Source organism: Thermobia domestica, chromosome 12 (assembly GCF_964235325.1).
Source record: "Thermobia domestica chromosome 12, izTheDome1.hap1.1, whole genome shotgun sequence".
NCBI lineage: Eukaryota > Metazoa > Arthropoda > Insecta > Zygentoma > Lepismatidae > Thermobia > Thermobia domestica.
The window spans coordinates 1,949,775-1,972,342 of record NC_137465.1 but is presented as its reverse complement, the minus strand read 5'-3'; the positions used below and the strand labels follow the sequence as shown (position 1 = coordinate 1,972,342).

The following is a 22,568-nucleotide window of genomic DNA, read 5'->3' as shown; positions in this document are numbered from 1 at the left end:
GCAAACGGAAAGCGACTACGTGACTCGTGATAACGGTATCCCATGCCAAATCAAGCGATATCTATTTGAAGATATCACATAATTACTGTAAAATTAGCGGTATTTTAAATTCGCAGTGATGAGTCCTTTTAACGCAATTTTAACTTCTCATACCAACTCCATCATAAGAGTTGTGATACCATTGATCATATAAGTTATAACAATTCCCGTATACTTTACATGTTGATAAAGGAAGTACCTACTTAAATACTGTATATCAAATACAAGCATCTTCTTCCTCTCCCTCTTGTCCTTCACAGTGTATTCTACGACATTCCTGTTTTGTCAACGCCAGTTTTCTTTTCTCTTCAATATTCCTACACCAAGAAGACGCACTAGCGCAAATCTCGGGGGTATGGGAACTCCCCTCCAATCTTGGAACTGAGTGGACTGTATTTCCAATAATCCGATTTGAAATGTTTTTCGGGGAGAAATGTGATGATTTGTGTCCGAGTGCTCCAAAGGAAAGTGAGATGAAATTGATGTCCCTAATTACAGCAGTTGTATATTATAACTGCTCTATAATACCTAGGTATACAATAGGTTTACTTCAATCAGATTCATCTACGGTAATATGAGTCTCATCTCCCCCATCCAGAATAGGCCTCAAATAAGCCCCCTCCCAATGTTGAAGACAACTCTGCTCCCCTGATCCTCTACAGCATTGTTTTTCTACTTCATAAATATTTTGAACCTGACTTTAAAAAATATGACAACGGTATTACCCGTCGTCCCCCTTCCCAATGTTAAAGACAGATTTACGCCTATAATGCAGACGTAAGCTAATGGTTAGAAATTTTGCTTTGCAATCGGGAGGTACCGGATTCGAATCCAGAGGCCGGCCATTCTCGTTGAGGTCTCTCCATTTTTCAACGGTTCTAACGGGTGAATGCCGAGGTGGTATCTTTCAATACACTCGCACGCTGAGTCCGTTCCTTACCCACTGTTGTTATTGTTGATTCCAGTTTCAACTGGCCTCACACTGTGAGACCGTTTCTGTTATTTTCTACATTACGGTAAAATGTATTTTATACGGAATCGTGGTAACTACGAACTCTGTTTTTGGCCCATGGATAGTTATCTGGTGTTTCATTTTTTTCTCTTTCTTTCTGTTTTGTCAACTGAACAGTTGTGTACTTTACTTTAATTCGAACTGTGAATTTTCAACTTCCTCTGCTTCCGAATTCTTTTAGTGACAAATATCCTTAGGACTAGCTCGGGAGAGCAATACTCCCGGAAGTAGGAACTACACACACGGTTCTGATTGGTTAGCGTTATCTGTTTCTTGCCACGTACCATACACATAGCAGAAATCAAACGCTAGCTGCTGTCAGTCCTGGTGGTCAAGCGTAACGGAAATCGCTTTTGGTTTGAAACCCAGCCCAAGGAAAGTTTTTTTTTTTTTTAATTTTCCATAACTTTTTTTTTTCATTAAAATAAGATGAAAATAATACTCAAAAAAGTGATTTAATTACTCTTGTGCAGATAAGTAGTAATAGTAATAGTAGTAGAAACGGGTTGGAAGCCCAGCACGGATCATTTTGTTTCACCTAGACCCCCAATGATATAAATTTTGTGACCAAGTTAAAACAGCTGGCTAGAGTAGCGCGCGAAAAACGTAATTCCGGGAGTATTACTCTCCCGATCGGGTCGTATATAATTGACCAATCTGACTAATTTTCCTACCAAGCACTTGGCTTTCCTTTTCTTTTCTCTCCAATTTTCTGGACATTTGATAACTTCGACTTTTGTCCCTGACCAACCCCTAACAATATTTGGCGAGGTATTTACTCTAAATATGCCATCTATTATCTTTAGGATGGTTTTGGTCAAAATTGGTTTAATTCTGGTTCCTTAGCAGTGAAAAGGAAGAATGTAAAGATAAATGGGCCAAAGATTAACGAAGTCATAAAGTCGGTGCTCAGAAGTTCGAAACTTTCACTCGAGTTCAAACTCACAAAGTATTATTGAGGTTCAGCGAGTCGTGAGAAATCGACTGAGCGGGGATTGAAATTATATTAGAAACAAGGATATTATAAAATAGAGGATCTGTCCATACAACAAAATCGTGAAGCCATACGTCACAGCTTCGCCACATCTACTCTGCCCACTCCGCGCCACTAAGATCGCAATGTTTCGAGCCAACAATCATGGCGGAAACGAGAGTAGCCAATCAGACGTGCCGGCTCGGACGATGCTCGGTTGTTTTTTTGGCTTCATTGAGTTCATATGATGAAGATACGTATGGGCAGATCCTCTATTTTATAACACCCTTGGTTAGAAATGTGAGGGCCGAATAAACATGCCGTCGGATTGATACGAGAGTCAGCCAAAAAGTAAGTTGCGCTGCTTAAGAAAATAAAACAGAATAGAAATTTTACAATAACTTTAATTGTGTCGTAAAGTTCCATTCACAATCTACTTTTCAACGCAATTACCTCCGTTATTTAAACATTTGTCGAGGCGTGATATAAGTTTTTCTATGCCTTCTTCAAAGAAATCCCGTCCAATGTCCGGTAACCATTTTTGGGCTGCAGCTTTCAACTTGTCATCCGAGTGGTATCGTCGCTTTGAAAGTTCGTCTTTCATGTGACAAAACACATGGAATTCACACGGTAAAAGGTCTAGACTATAAGGAGGGTGACCCCACACTTCCCATTTAAACTTTGTCAGAAGTTCGTATGTTTGTTGTGCTGCATGCGGTCTTGCATTATCATTGAAGGGGTACAATCCCTTTGGATAGTTTACCATACACTTCGTGCAACTGCCGATAAATTTCAATGCAGTTAAACCTTTTCGCCCACAAAAACGAATCACTGCACGCATTTCCAATTTGGACGACACTTGCAGCTGTCGAGACATGTTATGATTGATTATCAGAACACCTCCATTTGCCTTGTGAAAGCCGCTACGTCACACGATACAGCTACATGTCTGAAGTGTTGGCACACAGTTTCATCAAAATAGCCTTTGACCGAAAATATTTACGAAGGAGTGCAATTAATTTTGTGATTGACTCACGTATTTAGATATGAGCTTGAGTAAGTTTAGCGTGAGATTGCTTCAAATTAAGACAAAATGGACATCTCCATGTAGAGCTATGTGAGCTCGGCCTGTAAATCATAAAATTCCTGAGCCTGGAAGCCATAAAAATCCTATCTTATTGTGTATATTGGTTCTTTAAATCTTAAATTAGTTATTCTTTCGTCATCTTTGAAATCTATAAAACTCAACAAGAGATGTAGAAAAATTGAAAAATGTTTTCAGCAGAGGGCACTGTAGAATAGGCCAAAGATAAGAGACTGCCCTCAATAACGATCGGTTAAGAGCTATAGTATTTCGTATTGTATAAGTACATAGGAGCCCCAAAGCCTTGTTCCTAAATTCTATCCCTTAGCGCCTCTTCCAACTCACACATAATTCCAGTAACTTCTTGCTCTTTTTATCCTGCCAGTAAAGTCCAGAAATGCTCTCCCACCCCGTCTCACAAGCAGAGCTTTTTAATTATGTTCACTGAAGCATAGCTATTCCTCGTATTCACAATAACTGAAAAGATGCCTCACTTTTATACAAAGAACTTCTCATGGCTGCAACAGACAAAATATAAACAAATGAATGCTTGTTGCTTCTCTCACGGATGCCGTCAGATTGCCTCAGTCGGATGAGTTTCGCGGGAAACGTCTGCACCATTACAAAAGAACGCAGATGTCAACAATATTTAATTACTCGAAGTTTTAATAATAATAATAATAATAATAATAATAATAATAATAATAATAATAATAATAATAATAATAATAAAAAAAAAATAATTTTGAAAGTGTGTTGAGGGACTTAATTTTGGTGGATTCTTACGCTTATATTATAAAATATGTAAGCATAATAATTTTGCTTCGTATAAGCATACTTTATAGTAAAAACCCACCCATTTAGGGGCGTCACTTGGGAAGGGAAGGGGCAAACTGCCTCTCTGAGTTAGAAATGAAATGAACTATTTATTTTTACGTCCTACGATTATGCCGGCTAAAGTAAAGGAGACGGTGATGGGAAATGAATGAAATGGTGGAATGAAGAAAGTGGGAGGAAACGGGAGAACCCACACACACGGTGTTTGTCCACCACAAAGTTCACTTGGCGGGAGCACGGTTTGAGCCCAGGACCCCATGCACCAGAGGTGAACGCTCTACCATTGAGCCACCGCGGCCCGCATCCTCATAGAAAAATAGTTTGGTACTCCACGAGTAATATTGAATGTATGAGAGCGAATCACGCTTCTTCGTGGTTAAGCGGTTAGCGTACGCGCCTTTTTCGTGGGAGACCCGAGTTTGATTCCCGGCGGGAGCTCATGTGGTTCGGATTCCACGTTAATCAGTAGGTCCCGTCTCATATAGCCTCGCTGCTGAAAGGGGCGTTAAACTCAAAATCAACTCAACCCATGAACTCATCGAATCGTATAAGTACATAACAAAGAGTTCGAACGAGTGCGAGCTCCAGTGAGGTTAGCGAGCGTGAACACAGGCGAACGTGAGCCCGTTGAGAATAGAACCCGAGTTCTTCTAGCGAGCCTTCTTGAGGACAGCGAACCAAAGTGTGGTACTGAAATAAGTCTCATTGACAATGGTGACTTCAGCAGAGTTTTCCTGATGTGAGTTTTCAATAAACGGAAGATGAAAATGGTACTGCAAAAATACTGGTAATACACATTGAGGATGGCAATGCTGCAAATCGAAAGAATAGTCAACATACATAGCAACTCAAAATGATAGACCCAATTTGAGAAGTTTATTCTTTGAAATATAATAAACATATGTTATTGTGAGACATATAGGGGAGAGGGGGTACATTTGAACAGGGGGTACCTTTGAACATTTAAGATAACAGGCTAGAAATAATATCAAATCTGGTGGTTTCAAAATTTTTAGTTTGGCAAAACTGAGTTGCGTGACTGTTAACTGTTATCTGCCATTTTAGTGTAACTGTTGATGAACAGCAGTATTTTGTTACATTTGTGGGGTGGAAAGTTGGAATTTTTGTGAAGTTTTGTAAGATTTTTGACAGAAGCCTGTGTTTTGATATTATCTGCCATTCATTGCACAAGCAAGTACATTAATTTACTTATCTCATGTTGCCCTTTGTATTTCACAATAGTTTGTACTATCTGGGTATTACTAAATTCCGCTTGGTCATGCCGGTTGGGGCAGTTTTGAACAAAAATTAGGGGGCACATTTGAACATTGTTCTACCTCTACTTTTCTGAAACTTATAAGTACCACCAACATGTTTGTGTTCTCAGACAAGGAAGACAAATGTTCAGTGCCAACTGCTGATATTGAGTGTAGGCTTTCTAATCCCACAACTTCTGGAGAGACAAAGCGTATGCAAAAATTCTAACATTTCATGTTGATTTGCAGAATTTTAGGGTAGAATAAATTTTGTGTCCAGTACCCGGTTAGTGGTGAAAAAAGTGTAATTTCTTAGATCTCTTAGATTGTTAGTACACTCTGTAAAGAAAAAATAGCGACACCTCAATTCTTAAACTAACTTACACAGAAAACCATAGTTGCAGCCCGTTAGAAGAGGAATAGAAGGAAATGAAGAGTGGGATAGTTCATTTGCGTTATCTGTGACACCTGTGGTGTAGGACATCGCTTGTCAATTGTTTGTGTATCACTAGTATTTTCGATAGATGGCACTGAGTGCGTCTCGTAAATTATTGTAGTAAGAATTCTGCATTGCATTTGTAATGTGTAGGCTGAGGTAAATAGCATTTTATGATTGTTCTTTGCTTTCTCATTGTTTGGACAGTGTGTCAAATGGCAAAATTTTTGTTGTGCAGTGTTGTTTGTGTGTGATATTGTTGCTACATGTGGACTGTAAACAAATAAGATGGGTAAGAAATGTGAGTTGTGGCAAATCTCTAAAAGAATAGATGGAATTCTGAAAATCCATCATTCTACGGCAGGAAGAGTAATTCACAAGTGCAAACAGCATAACAAATCGTCCCTTCGTCAACAGTGTGAAAGAAAAAAGAAAGCATCACCCAGAGCAGATTGCTAAATGAAATCAATAGCACCGCAGATTTAATGAGTGATTTCCCAAAAAATCGCTTTTGTAGTTTGACATGATCTTGGAACTGCAGTTACTTGTACAACTGTATTGTCTTGACTGTATGAAGAGGATATTACAAAGAAAAAACCGCGTAGAAAGTCGAAACTGACAAAACACAGAGGACTTCAACATGTAGTTTTGTGAGTCGATATACAACTTGGACTTATGACAACTGAAAGCATGTCGTTTTCTTCATTGAAAAGAAGTTTAGAATAGTGGGAAACGATAGTGGTGTGAAGTTGTGGATACGAACAAGCAAGGAACTTGACAAGGATTTTGTTTAAGAGATTCAAATATTCAGTTACTGAGTGATGATATGGGCATGGTTCACCGTTAAAGACGTCAGAACGACGGATATATGTGAAGGATCGTTTGATGCACGAAAATATCATCAAATTCTGGCACGTAAAGTTCTTACAACAGCTAAAGATGACTTTTCTGAAGAAGATATGGACTACTTCCTTTCCCAGGACGATAATGCTTCATGTCACCGAGCCAAAATTGTTAATACGTGGTTCAAGAATATGACTATTTAGAGACTCGTGTGGCCTACAAACTCACCCGACATGAATCCAATTGAAAATTTGTGGATCAATATGAGTAGAAATTTCAATAGACAACTATCTCAAATAGAATGGAATTCAAGGAACAGATAATCCGGGTGTTATTCCGTGATATCGAGGTTGCATTTTGCAATAGCTTTGTTATCAATGCGGGAAGCCCATGGTGCACATACAAAATACTAGTTTGGTGTATCGTACTTCTCAATGTTTGCACACAATATGTCTTACCCTAAAGAAATTCCATTTCTTGTTTTCTGCTATTGTTGTTGATCTTTTTCAGTTTTATGAATTACTCTTCCTACAAACGATTTTGCTCAAAACACACATAGCTACTTATATATGCATATAAATTCACCAAATTCATGTCAAAAGCCTGAAACTCTGGCGCAAGTATTAAGAATGAACTGCTCATTAGGAATATGCCTTGTAATATTATCAGGAATTCATGTAAAAATTTATATTGATTAAAGTATGTTGAGAAAACCATATTAGAGCAAGTGTCGCTATTTTTTCTTTACAGAGTGTAGTAATAGGTTTTCCATTAAGCCTATCAGGTATGACGAGCAAAATTAAAAAGTGAATCATAATCATATTTTCACAGATATGCTACGATGATCGTATTCTTTTAAATTTTTCTTCAGATCACACCTACGCCTATAGATATGTTGTCCACATATCCTTTTGTGTGTGTGTGTGTGTGTAACGTATAACGTACAGCACATATGCAGGCCCGTATTTAGGTAACTACTATTCTGTGCTCGAACACAGGACGTCACAATTTAGGGGGCGGCAAAATTTTGGATTTTTTAAAAAAAGATTCTCAATAAAGTTATATTTAATACTATCACACTCAGAGTCCCGCGCAAGAGCGAGAAAATGTTTAATTCGTTCTAATTACAGTAGTTATTAATTAGCTAGCTTATCTGATTATTTTTTAAAAAAATCATTCTCTCCTACTCCCACCCCAAGGGGTGAGGATGAACTTAAACATCATGAAAACTGATACCCTTAAACTGATACCTCGAAAACAATGAATTCAACACTAATATCTGTCGTTTTCGATTACTTTTAAACTCTCGCCCGCCTCACTCGGGAGTTGAGTATGACCTTGAAGTTGAATTGGATTAAAACTTTCACTATTCATCTCAGTGACCCCAAAAACTATGATTTCAACTCAATTCAGATGTGTTTCCGAAGGAGAGGCAAATTATTTAGAGCACAGAGGCGCACAATATACAAATACGGGCCTGCATATATGTTTGAGCAATTATTACTATTATTATTATTTCCTTGCCATACGCGATTGGTTAATTCTTGTGCCTTAAACCGTTAATGGTGCTTTGTTACATTAGCCTTGTTGTTCGTAAACGAATTCATCCTGAAAATAACGATTATTCTAGTAAAATAATGGTTTTTCAAAACTGCCCCACGTATGTTCAAATCTACCCCATGCTTGTTTAAATTTACCCCCCAAGGGGGTACATTTGAACGACACCCCCTGCGCCCTTGCACAGAATGACAAGATCAAACAAAGTACTCTATTTTATGGCAAATATAATGTATATTATAATTAGTTTTTGCTACAGTTCTAGGAGGAAATTTACTGAGTGTTTGGAAGCAAAAATGAATATTCGAAAACAGATGTTCAAATGTACCCCCCTCTCCCCTACTAGAGTGCGTTTGTTTTATCTTGGCACGCTTCCCGCCTAAAGGATGGATCTGTCCGCAACGCGCTGTTAGAACGCCACGGTTACGTTGAGAGTTACAATGCGCTAGGAAATAAAGCAAAACGCCACACCGCACGCAAATCACTGTAACACACTTGTTCGCATGTGACAATTAAGACCTGCCAAATAGCAATGACCTCACTTGATGGGCTGGCTGACAACTAACGTCACATAACACGACAAAACGAATAAGACGTCCATTGGATTAAAACGTTCACGTTAGTGCAAGCAGAAAATCTTTAGAAAGCCAACCAAACGCACTGGCGGGAAGTGTGCCAAGATAAAACAAACGTACTCTATAAGACAGATAATCTGTCAAAAATTTCTTGAAACATATCTCACGTGTTCTATGTAAGCACCTTACGTAACATGGCACACATGAAGAAGATAGTCTTTCTGCTTTTGTAGTATGTTGCAGTAAATATGAGCAATTCATTTCATCAGTAGCGGTTTCTGACGTATGGCTACCGGGCTACAGCACGCTTCCTATGTTTGTGTATTTGTGTTAGACTAACTTTAGTTCAAAAAATTTTCATCTATTCATTTGTTTAAACTGTTCGTCAATTAACAAAATACAGAACTTTCCCATGACGATCTTCTTTTTCGAGCGTGGAGCGCGATTATCAGCGCCTTCAGCAGTGTGAAAGTTGTACTAACGAACCGAGCAGGCTGTACTGAATGGAGCCCGCTTGAACTATACAAGCCTACACTCAACACCGCATCTCACCACAATTCCAATTCGGTACAGTGGTGAATATTTGCTGTTTTTCTAGAGGTGTGGCCGATATTACCCCAAATGAATTTAAACGAGTAAACGTAGCTCCATAAATCTCCCAACGTTCCTTGATCATTTGCCACAAACCGCATGAAAATCGGACTTCAGTTAGAAATTCTAGACCCAAATGAAATCCGTGAGTTTTAAAAGAATCACCTTGTATATGTTCTATGATGTACTATATGAAATGTGTGTTTAGTTGTTCCTATAACTATTCTCTGAACTTATAGTTGTAACTGTTTTATTTCTGACAAAAAGTGTCAGCTTCATTGTGTGATGAAAAGTAGTTTATAGTAATACCCGCAAAAGACATGAAAGAGGTATTGGACTCAAGACAAAAAAAAAAAAAAAAAAAAAAAAAAACTTGAAATAGGTAACATATTCGTTATATTTTTTGGTTTTCGTCTTCACAATATGAATTGTCGTAAATTATCGTAAGTGGTAATATTCAATACGTATTACACCGAATCTACTTTACACCTAAATTTCCCCACACCGAGTTTTCCGTACACCGAATTTTCTGTACATCGAGTTTTCCGTACACCGAAATTTCCTACACCGATTTTTCCTAGACCCCAGTGACTGCATGTAGTGACCTCTGGAAATTACTCCTCTCCGAAGCTACGAAAATTCCGATCGCACTCAACCTGAGTTACAGTACCAGCAACGGCATCACTTCAAATCTTGCTTTGGGACGGGGGGAAGGCTCCCCACCAATATAAGTTTCAAGTTTTTATTAGTATATTACTATACAATTGATTAAGAATATATGTATTTCTTACATTCACAGGAGAAGCAATTGCCCCCCCTGTTCTCAATAAATTACGATCCTAGTTACCAGTGTTTTTGCAGTATAACTTTCACGCCCGTTTATTCAACTGCCCTCTGCTTTCCCCGAGGAAATCTCAAATCATCGATGCTCTTGAGCAAGAGTATTCTTTTACGGGGAAAATCATAAAGACATTCTCCTTCGAGGCAAAAAATACAAAATTCAGAATAATGGAATAGCCAGGATAGTTTCTGCTTTGGATTGTCTCTTACTTCTCCTCTCCCCCCCCCCCCACTCCGTACAGCTTAAAACTCAAACTGGAGCCAGTAGCAGTGATGCCAGTTGGCGGGAAATTTTCCGTAAAAGGGGAAATTCTGAGCACTGACGGGAATGCGGGAATTTTTCTTTAAAATAGGCTAAAAACGGGAAATTCTGGCATTCTCAACTTTTCTAGGCATAAGACCTGCAATATTGAGCTCTTTCTTGGTAAAAGTGAACACTACAAACACTTAAAAGGCTTGAAACATGAAGCTAATGTAAAGCAATTGCAAAATACCCTGCCTATCGCTACATTTTTAAACTTCTTAAATTTTTATTTATTTATTTATTTTTGTGGCAAGGAAGAACCTCTGTACAAGCAACACCAGAATCGTCTTAAGGCCAATACAATTGAATTAAGTGTTGCTTTGCTGAACATACTTTTCCCTCCCAAATCACAAAAAAACAACATAGTGTTCATTTAAAAAAAGTGTACATGGTATTTTTTTTTTAATTTTTGCCCTGCTATACATATTGTAAATTATATCTACGTAGATTGACGGGAAATTTTGCATCTAATCGGGAAACTTCATGGCTTCAGACGGGAATTTCGCTGTTACAAAACTGGCATCACTGGCCAGTAGTGAATAAGCAGCAGGCAGTGAGGTCAACGGGAATTTTTCTTTCCCTATATTGTCTTACACTAGACTAAATGACAGTTGCAGTGACATTTTAATATCTGCGAGGGCGAAAAGTAATGGAGTCCAACTCATATTCCTTGTATCTAGAGCCACAAGTTGTGGGAGGAAAAGCGTACAGGAAGTGATTTTGCACAAAGCAAATACCATAGCCTAAGTTCAACAATGATTATTTTCTAAAACGAAAAGAGTACATTCCCGCCCGCAACTCACTTACTGAACTCTTTTAACTAACATCATTTAATGCTTTTTTCAATGTTGCCAGACACTTAGCCGGCAGAAGACAAACAACAAACGAAAGTACTTGTTTGATGTGTGGGGTGCACACACACACTCTTCACGCAACTAAAAGCGATTTGTTTAAAAATTTTGTAACAAGTCTTTAGGGCAACAAAGTAAGATTTGGATCATTTTTTTTTCAATGCTTTAATTTCCGCCAAGAAACCGGAGGTAGTGTGTAGACAAGTAGATGAGAATGTTGAAGCACAGGTTCCCTCCCAAATAACCGAGGTCACTGGCATCTTGGGAGGGGGAAGGAATGCTCTGCGAAACATTAGGCCTCCAGCTAATATCTTGAATTGTTGTTCGGATTGATAATACCTAGAGGAAAAAACAAAACACAGGCTGCTTTCTGATAAGTGCCTAAACAAAAGAGGGATCTATACAAATCATACCTATGAAGTACCCGACCATTCAAGATGCTTCAAGTTCGATCCCTGATGACCTTCTTACATGTCACAAGGGGTGTGTGTCAGTTGCGACCCCTCCAACATAACTACGCTTCCAACTCAGTTGACACAGTGAGGCATGTGCACTACCGCGAAACTCAAAGAAATTAAATACCGCCATGAAATGTCTGTCTACATATCAAGACTTCCATTAATCATGCAACGATGAGTAATTTAAAAAAAAAAGTAGTAGAATAATAAAACACGAAGTACGGTAATAGAGAAACTAACTTTCCAGTGGCTGCTATTGAGGGAGGTCACATCGGCTCCTAGATCGTGTATACATAAAGTAGAGCATTAGGTACGTTTAAGTTGAAGAGAGATAATCTCTCTCTTTTTTTTAATGCGACTTCAATAGCCCTCAGAGTCACTCTCTCCAAATACAGAGGAACTGGTATCGAACTAGCAACCATCTGCTTCTGAGTTCTTTGAATGAACATAGAAATTACAGGTAGTCACGGTCTGTCAATGAGAAACTGGAACACGCATACTTAAAATGCCAGATGAATACATTGCTAACGCTAAACTAATTGTCCTTGTAAAATATATGCAGATCTAACACATGCTAATTTTGCTTTGAATAAATAGTTTGTTCAAAACATCATCTAACTGACTAATTTTAAATGTCTTCCACTTTCTGTTCTAGTAATGGTTCTGACTTCGTCACATCATATTTGTAAGCAGGAAGTTGATGTATATAAAACTAAACAGACCATTAGAGACTCTTCAATTGGTATTCAGAGAGAATTTGTTAATCAATCATTAGTCATGCGATTAGCTAGTGTCGTATTACCCTAACAGCACAATCACATAGCAGGCATATGCCTATCATGTTCCCTCAGGTACATGGGAATGTGTCCAGTATGTGCCTTATGTACCTCTGGGAGAGAAATAACATGGATGGCAAGTGATAGTCACAGTCTATGTCCGTCCCTAGGCACATGCCTGACATGTACCTGGGGAACGTGCCTATGTTCTTGGTATGTTCCCCATGCCACAAGCGTCAATGAACCACAAAATTACTCCCCCAAAATATGTTAAATCGCCTATATGCGTAATGTGTTTACATTAAGGTGAGTCTAAAAACACTTTAAACAAGAAAAAAATATAGCCCAGGGTGAACGCGAACCACCAACCTTTGGATTACTAGCCACAGAGCCGATGAAGAGAACGTCGCTTGTAGAGGGATAAATTGTTGAGATCTCTTGAATTTGGCTAATCAGACTGCTCCTTTAACCACGTATATTCGACGACAACCGTTTGGGATCAGATAAAATCTGCTCGCCATGTAATTTTATAACAAAATGACAAGTGTCTATTTACTTTATTTCATGGTTCTTTCATATTCACTTTCAAATGATCGGCGATTGTTGCCATCTAACAAAGTTGATGCGTTTGTTGCTTCTAGTACACAATCGCTTAGAAAAGAAGCAACAAATGCATCAAATATGGAAGATGAATTTAGAACACCTAAATGGGGCACGTCTAGCATCTTGTGCTGTTAGGATATCTGAAACAGTATGTACCTAAAGGACGTACCTATAAGATGACAGATATATATGTCCCAAGTGACGACATAAAAACAAATGACTGTTAGACTGCGAAGCTGACCCAGGTATATAAATGCTATATTTGTGGTATATAGTTGCAAATATCAATTAGGTGTAACAAGTACCTAAAACAGTAGGTAGCTGAAGTACATACTTAGCACATGAATATCATATGTGCCAAGTGTCGGGTACCGGTACCTAAAAAGTAGCTGGGACACCTAAATGACACATGCCTAGCACATCTTGTGCTGTTAGGGTAGTTCTGTACTAAGAAGGGTGTGCATTTTAATGTTCAGAGTCTCCTTGAAGTTCAGCTAATACGATGATTTGACTATGATTAACTAATATAACAGCATTATATCGAGTGAAAAGATAAATGTGGCAACTACGGAAATTTAAACGTGTGCATACGTTGTCTGTAAAAATGGAAATGTATTAAATATGAAACTCGAAAAGTTTTCTTTGTTGTTTGACATCACAGCAACTCATAAATAATTACGAAATCGGATTGTAATTAACTTACTGATTTTGAGGGATGTATTTATGGCAGGAATGAGTAGAAGTCAATTAATATTAGTGACAATAGAAGGATTATGTTGTAGGCTAAACCAGGGTGCCATCTGCTCTAAATTAATTAGTCACATTAGCGATTAACTTAGTCAACTACCACGTGCTAATCAGATTCTGAATATACTTCTGATAACCATGCGTTAATCAAATCCTTAGTCTGGCGCTAATCATACCTCATACCGATTCTGTATAAAGCCCTTCAAGTTTCGTAGCTTTAGTCTATCGCGTACGCAGGAATGATTTCAAAAAATTTCACTCTAGGGGGTAGAACTTTCAATACACGAAAGATGATAATAGTACTATGAAAATAGTGGTAATCCACACTGAGCAAGATTAGAGATATGCCTCCAGGGAGAGGATTTTGTAGCTCTGGGGGAAATTTCCCTCCCGGCCACCCCTAAAATCATTAGTGTGCTTACGTTTTGTTTCAAATGCAACATTGAAACTGTAGGTGCAACTATTTTTCGTGGAAAATTATCCAGAAGTATCAATATATCTCAGCGGGACATTCACTCTTGGTTCCCTCATTAACTGAAATTCAGAGCTTACTTATCGTTCATCTCCAGCTTTGGAATTTGTAAGCGTCTTAAACGCCTTCTGCTGTGTTCCAGTGAGATCAAAGTGAACACAACGAAACTGGTCTTTTGTTTTGAGTTACTGGGTGTGACAGCAGTTCCCTCCTCCTCCTCTCTTTCCTTCCATTTTTCGGGTAGGCCTGTTATTTGCTCTCACATTCCAATCTATTGTTTGATTCCGAAGGCTTCAAAGTGACTTTTAAGATTTTATTCTTACCCATGGCTTTTCATACCAATCTTGACATTTGGAAATATTTCAAACATGCCTATAAAGCGCCATGTTTCTATTGCTTCGAGAGCCCCTGTGCAACTGCAATAAAACTTTTACAGGAAGAGATTCAAGTAGGCTACCTGTCGCATTTCCAGTTTTGAGCACTCATTCACACCTGAGTGGAAAATCAACAGCCAACATATCTGTCTTTGATGTTTGGTGAGAACTCATCTCAAATACCGGAAGACTTGCGTTATAAAAAGCGCTCTTTCTCAAGTTCTGATTTTTATTTATTTTAATATATTCCTGGCGGGTCTCCTCTTATTGTCCGATGTATTTTTCTCTCCTTTCATGTATTTTTCATTTCCTAGATATTATTCGAGTCACGTTGTATACCACTACATGAATATCCGCTCGTGTTATAAGCAGATCTCAATACCAAAGGAGAGAACTGTTAAAAATGCATAGCGTATTTTTTTTCCCCTACCGTCCTATACATACATTACATAAAAGATCTAACACAATTTTTGTGTTACATTCAAAATTACAAAATGAGCTTTTACTTAGGCCTATTTCTCATTGGTCGTAATTATGAGTGGCAAGTATTGACTGAATGAATGATGTAATAGATAAGTCGATAAATGAAAAAAGAAGAAGTCAACTATGTTACCTTGTTATTAGTAACCGATGTTCATGGATTCGATATATCGTCGCCTGAGATTCAACACCGCGTATCTCCAATTTCAGCGAATTTGGGTTTTTGATACCATTAGAATCAGTATATGATGGCGCACAATCTGGTTAAGTAGTATACCTATATCACGACAAATGACTCTGTTATTCCCTTAAAAGTAATACCGCGTATAACGAGTTTTCAAACAGTTTTTTTCTCTCTCCTGTAAAGTTGGTGAAATGTTACGGTGTTGAATCTTAGGCGACGATATATAGATTAACATCTATCAAATAAGCACCGAGGCTAAGGGAGGTGGTTATAAAATAGATGATAATGGTAGAATGAAGAAAGTGGGAGGAAACGGGAGAACCCCGAGTAAACCGACGCACATGTCCACCACAAAGGTCATTTGGGGCAGGCTGGAACCAGGGACACCACACAGAAAATGTGAGCACTCTGTGACTGGGCCACCGCGGTCCCGATTCGAATTGTTGCTGGTCATGTTTGTTCAAAGGATATCATGGTAGTTGTGATTCCTTGCTGACTAGTGTATTTCTCAGCACTTTGATAGTTGATACTCATATCTATTCCATTCATTGTTCCCATCTATGAGTCCTAACGAATCCTTTCTCGTGCCTTGATTCAATAAAACATTTTTTTTCTTTTTCTCCTGAAAAAATGAAAGAAGATATCAAAGTGGGCTAATCAGTGACATTTTAATCTGTCTTTAAAAATATTTTGAAAAGGTAGACGCTATCAGTGTCAGGAAATTAGTTCACTAAATTTAGGTTGGAACATGTTATATGAAAATAGAGTGGTCAGGCGTTGTATGTTCACAAATTAAAGTAACAAATCGAAATATCATATGTTATTTTGGTTAACAAGTGCTTGAAAGTTATGCATCTTCTTATATATAATTTTTTGGGGCTGCCTAAATTCAAACTGTCAAGCAAGATAACACTACAACGAAAAAATCAAAATAGTTTTTGTTTTGGTATAAAAATACGCTTACATCTCGTTCGGCATAAAAACTTGTTATGGGCTTCAAGTATTCTGTTAGTTTTGGAAATTAAAGCCAGAAACGGTGACTTTGGGTCTGGTATTTAAACAGGGATATAATCAAGGACGTCGATTTCTCTGTAAATTTGGAGTGGGGGGGGGCACTCAGACGCAGAAGGTATATATATATATATATAGATATAGATATAGATAGATAGATAGATAGATATATGAGGATGTTAAGACAAATTGCATTCAAACTATGCCAAATATTGTATATTCATAAATACACTAGGGGGGCTCACATGAGCTTTGGAGGACCCGAGCCCCCTGGCCCCCCAGGATCGGCGCCCTTGAATGAAATGGAAAGTATACGAGGATAACACCGTATAACCCATCAAATATTTATATAGTTCAACGTATAATGAGTTTATATCAGGGATGTAATGGAGGGTAGATATGCATAATATTTTTGAAAATGATTCAGCATATATCTACAAGTATTGGCCACGAGGCAGATACATTTTTTCCACCAAACACTTAGATCTCAAACATTGTGTTAGTGTTACATTATTCATAACATAAATATAAATTGATAAAGTGGCTGCACTAATACAATGAAGGTCATTTATCAACGTTTAAAGATATACAAGTCATTACAGAATATGTTCTAATAATAAATGTCGTTATATCACACATCTTTTAGGGAAAGATTCTCAAAACTTCTAGAGGAAATAAAAAAAATATAGGTCATAAATTTTGTACATAAATTTACGAAACGAGACATTTTTTCGGGACGAGACGAGAAAATCTTTTTCAAGAATCGAAATAAGACAAAACTTTCGTAAAATTTCCGAGACAAAACGAGACAACCTCATTTTCCGTCTCGTCTGTTAGATAACATTAATACCTATCGAAAATTCTAGCAATATATGATTGCGTTTAAGACAGTTCAAGTTTATTATTTACAAAATGTGTTCTCTGTTTCGTCCCTTCCAGTTTCTACAATTAAGAGTCTTCATCCCGGCGAAATTAAAATACCGCTAATTTTACAGTAATTATGTGATATCTTCAAATAGTGGAAATGTGGAACAAGAGCGTCCTAGACAATATCATTTTACATGAGAAACCGTTATCATGACTCACTTATCTGCTTTCGATTTCGAGCCATTTTGAAAATCGGCATTAATTTTCGCGTTTCTAAACGACTGAAAACGGAAAGCTACTAGGTGACTTGTGGTAACGGTTTCTCATGCAAAATAATATTGTCTAGGGCGCTCTTGTTCCATATTTCAATTATCTTTTATCTATTTGAAGATATCACATAATTACTGTAAAATTAGCGGTATTTTAATTTCGCCGGGATGAAGACTCTTAACGCGGTTGCCTTCCTTACAATCAGCACTGCTTTTCTTTTTGGATCAAAAGATCCAATATATTTCAATCAAAAATGTTCTTGTACGCCGCATATCTGGAGAACTACATACAGTGTAACCAAACCCAAACTATCACTTAACTCAGTATGGTGTGCTTATTCCGTTAAAAAAAAATAAAAAAAAAAACTTTTTAAGGGCCGTTCAAAATATTTGTGGCCTCTGATCCAAAAACTAATTATTGGCCGAGATCGCAATCTTTTGATCCATTTTTGGTTTCCCTATTTCTTATTTCAACTTTATATCAGCACAGAAGATATTTATTACACACTATTTGTGCTTTTCGCCACAACAATGCGTCATCCTAATATGTGCATTGTTCATTGCACCATCCTAATTAAATGCATTTTTCAAATCCCATGAGAAAAGAAGTCGTTGGTGATAAGAGAAGATCCACCTACCTGTTGGGAGATTCACAACAAACGTCTCAGTTGCTCAAACTCCTAGAACTGACAAAGGATCAGAGATTTCTCACCAATATTTAATAACATCAAAGCAGAGAAGAGAAAGTGAATACGGAATATGAAAAATTGTTTACTTTCTTTGTTAACGGCATCTTTTGCACTTAAAAAAATAAGCAGTCATGTTCCAGAAAGATTTCTAATAGAGTTATTGGCATTCTTGCATAATTCTCAATGTATATTCTGTCAAGCGAAGGACTTATCTATATACGTAAAAGATCATGTTATTACCTTCTTTAATGTCTTGTAGCCGTGCATGCCATTGGCCTCTGGATGTGAACTTCAGTACCTGTATTAATAAAGACATAAAAATTCATCAGATACAGACAAAAGGAAATCATCTGTCTCAGTACCTATAGTTACAATACTCCTCAGCTATAACTACTACCGTCAGAGATTCTATACATTTCAGATTCCTTCCTCATGTTTAAAGTATGATTTTCTAGTGCGCAAAATGAACCTACGTGTATAAAGATGTTCCAGAAGTTATTTATTTTCTATTGATTTATTTAACAATCAGCAGATACACCGCAGAGACCATTTTATACTGGATATCTAACAACAACATTAACAATGGAAAGCTGTTTATTAGGTACCATCCCGGCATTTGCCTGATAGGACAGAGGAAACCCTGGAAAACCCCAGTAAGGATGGTCAGCAGCGGGAATTGAACATATGACCTCCCGAATGCGAAGCCAGCGCTCTACCACTTGAGTTACTTCGCTCGTAATGTTGCAGGTGAACAACATTTAGATCAAAACAAGAAGATATGTGCCAACCATTTGTGCCTGAGTCGTGAGGTCAAGTCTGAGAAAAGGCACAGGAATTTTGGTGACTCGAACATGAAGATGACTTAAGAGTTAGAGAATTCTGGTGTTGGGAGCTAGAAACAATGACATTGGAAGCCGAAAACAAATGAAATGAAATCCAAGTTTTACGTCCCTGGTTATGCCAGGTAGGCTAAAGGAGACGGTAATGATGAGAAATGAATGAAATGGTGGAACGAAGAAAGTGGGAGGAAACGGGAGAACCCCCAGAAATCTCACGCACACGGTGTTTGTCCACCAGAGAGTTCACTTGGAGCGATCGAACCAAGGACCCCATGGACCAGAGGTGAACGTTCTACCACTTTTTTTTTTTAAAAAAAAAAAAAAAAACTTCCTGACTTGTTTTTCTATTTCCAGCACTTTCCATGATTATTAGACTCGACAGGGACACGAACACAGAAGCATCGAGGACAGTTAAAATTTCCACCCTTGGTACTACAGACAGACTCGAACCTTCAATGGTCTTCACCTCACGAACATTAGCCTAAAGGCTACACCCACTGGCACCACTGAGCCACCAGGGCCCCGCATCAATTAATTGAACGTATAACATCCATTAGGTCATACGCTTATAGTGCGCCGCTGCACCAGAAAATTTAAGTTAGCTTATACCATAGCTGAAATACATGTTCCTTCCACGAGTGGGGTGAATAGGTTTATGGAAAATGTTTCAACCCACTCCCCCCGTAGGAAACGCATTTCAATGAAACAGTAATTTTAGAAACATGTAAGATGTTCTACTTTTGAACTCCACTATCTCGTTAGGATACGCCCATCAGTCAAATAAAATCCCTTGCGAAAGGTACAACAGTGATTGCACAGAGTCGTGAAGCTTGACCTAGATCTACTAGTTCAATACGCGACAGAACGCGAGAGTGTGTTCCGGTTGTTAACCCCCAGCCATTAAATTTTGATACTGTCGTCTCTCGTGCTATACAAAGAACATAGTGTTGTCGGATTGCTTCTAAGTTTCATTTCCTTTATTCTTGTTGTTATTTTATATCTTTGCTATTATTATTGTTACGGTTTCAATCGCATAACTGTTAGTGTTTGTGTCATAGTTCTTAATTGTATTTATTTGTCACTCGTTCGCCATGTCTTTTAAGTTTGGGAACATTGTCAGTACACTTCTGTTGATTCACAATTTCTCAAGTAGGTCTATGCGTTCGGAAGGCAGCTTCACGAATTCTTCCGATGCATCACACGTGAGGCAAAGCAGTTCTATAATTGGTGTAGAGCCCAGGCTTTATGAGTCGTCGTGGCCACTTTAATTATGTTCTAATATTCATTTCAAACGGGTAACATGTTTTCCGTTATGCTATTAGAAATAGACAACGTTAATTTCAATGCAGAGAAATATAAAAGTACTTCAACTTAAGAAAATCCTCACACTGAGTAATTTCTCAGTAAAGAAAGCAAAATTGAGATATTATACAAGTGACCCCCACTTCCGTCTTACGAGCTTAGTTGATAGTTAGGTAGTCTGCCGTTTTCTACTGTCTGTACTGCTATGGATACATCTGAAATTGAATCCGGGTCACAGGAACCAGAGATGTAAAGTACTAAATCAACTAGCAGGCAAAGAAGTTGTATTTATAAAAGGGTAGCCACGTAAAGGAACACAGTAAAGAAGAAAATTAGCTTCCTCGCGGTTATGGATAGCGTACGCGTCTTTGGAGTGGGAGACCCGGTTCGATTCCCGGCGGGAGCTCATGTGGTTTAGATCTTACGTTAAGCTGTGTCCAAGTCTCAGATAGCCTCGGTGCTGAAAAGATGCTAAAGTCAAATCTACTAACAACTCAAAATGAACTCAACTCAACTCTAATTAACAAGTGAAAATTCGGAAATAATTTCGAAAATAACTTCCTAAGATCCGAGGATTCCAGGGGCGGTGTATTCATCAACGTTTCAAAAGTATCAGGATAGCACTATAAAAAGCATAAATGCATGAGCTAGTTAAAGAGCTCCTTCGTTCCTAAGCGGTTAACAAAAGCGCCTTTGGCATGGGAGACCCAGGTTCGATTCTCGGCGGGAGCTCATGTGGTTCGGATTCCATGTTAATAAGTAGGTCCAAGTCTCATATAGCCTCGTAGCTAAACTGGACGTTAAACTCAAAATCAACTGAACTCAGTATGGGTTGGTTAAATGGACTTGAAGTCTCTTTTCAGCATGAGGCCAGATGAAACAGTCCTATTACTTGAAAGGTATCTGAATCACTATTTGGATTTATATCCAAGGCTCGTAACTCTCATTTTGGGGAATCGAACAGTAAGTACCAGTGTTGGCCACACTACTTTCAATTAAATAGAAACATGCGTTAAAAACTTAAAACTTGGTTTGCTTAAATTTACGAAACATACTTCTTAAACTCGTATGCATGTTCCTTAGGGATTCATTCTTTGTTTATTTCAGCAAATTTTATTTGACCTGCTCGTACATTTTCTTTTCTTTTCTTTCTTTCTTTCTTTTTTCTTTTTCTTTTCTTTTTTTTTTTTTTTTTTTGTTGAGCAAGTAGCTGCTAGGGGCCCGCCAACTAAAAGTAGTGAATAATTGTCCTAGAAGATTAAGATAATAATAATAATAATAATAATAATAATAATAATAATAATAATAATAATAATAATAATAATAAATACAATCCGGAGTCTACGGACCAATAAATAATTACTACTTCCACGGAAGTGTATAAATAGAAACCATTTCAGGGGAAGAAACGGTGAGAAAGCTGACAACGCTGTAGCAATGACAATTTGACTAAGTAGTGTGTGTTAATGTGTAATATGTGCGTGAACACACACACAACTCCTCCACCTGCGAAGCGGTCGTGACTTCACACAAGTTGGAGAAATGTTTACAGAGAACTGATGACGTTGCAAGGACTTCTCAGGGTCACGTGATCAATTAAGATGAAGAGGTTTGTTTTTATACTTCTGTGCACTACGTTCAGCATCAACCAACCAGTACAGGAAACTGTCCCTTTTTACAAAGGAAAATTTAGCAATAAGTATTTTCTTAAAACGCACTTAAAAAAATATAATTATCAACAAAATGGAACATTTCTCATGAATCCTTGAAACACAAATAGCAATAATTTATGATTCCACAGTCGAGCTTCAAAAACTGGAAGACAGGAGGAGTGTGTGCCCAGCGCACAAATATTCTAGACAGATATGGCATGGGTCAATGAAAACTAGACTTATGACCCACCGGACCCACTCTGATCAACTCTGACTCATGATTCACGCCTTCCACTGACTAAAGAGTTTACACTTGTTATAAAACAAGGCTGTGAAAATATCATTAATTAGAATATGAATTTCTCTGGTCAATCGCTCAAACACCGCTCTGTTACAACACCTGTGGACCTGATCTTTACGATATAAAATGGTAAAGTATTTGTTATGGGAGAAATTACAATGAATTTGCATTTAATTAGAGTATAAATTATTACTTTGTTGAATTACCGTTACTTTTCAGTGGAAAATAGGATGAAATTTGGAGGACTCAAATCAGTGTGTCAGCGTTAAAAAAAAAGTATAAAATTCGAATTGCGTTGAAAGCCAAGTATTCCTGTTGCTATTATTACAATTACAAATATCAATAT

General features: G+C 37.8%; 1 protein-coding gene across 2 annotated transcripts in view; it reads right to left on the bottom strand.

Annotated features, from left to right (window-relative positions):
• Positions 1-22,568, bottom strand: part of LOC145666297 (uncharacterized) — a 255,157-nt gene that overhangs the window by 176,570 nt on the left and 56,019 nt on the right. The window contains exon 2 of one of the 2 annotated variants that reach the window (XM_081733373.1): positions 18,369-18,426. The exons of the other annotated variant lie outside the window; for it this stretch is intronic. The gene's annotated coding sequence lies outside the window, so the exon portion shown is untranslated. The remainder of the gene's footprint in view (positions 1-18,368; positions 18,427-22,568) is intronic. 2 annotated transcript variants of the gene reach the window in all.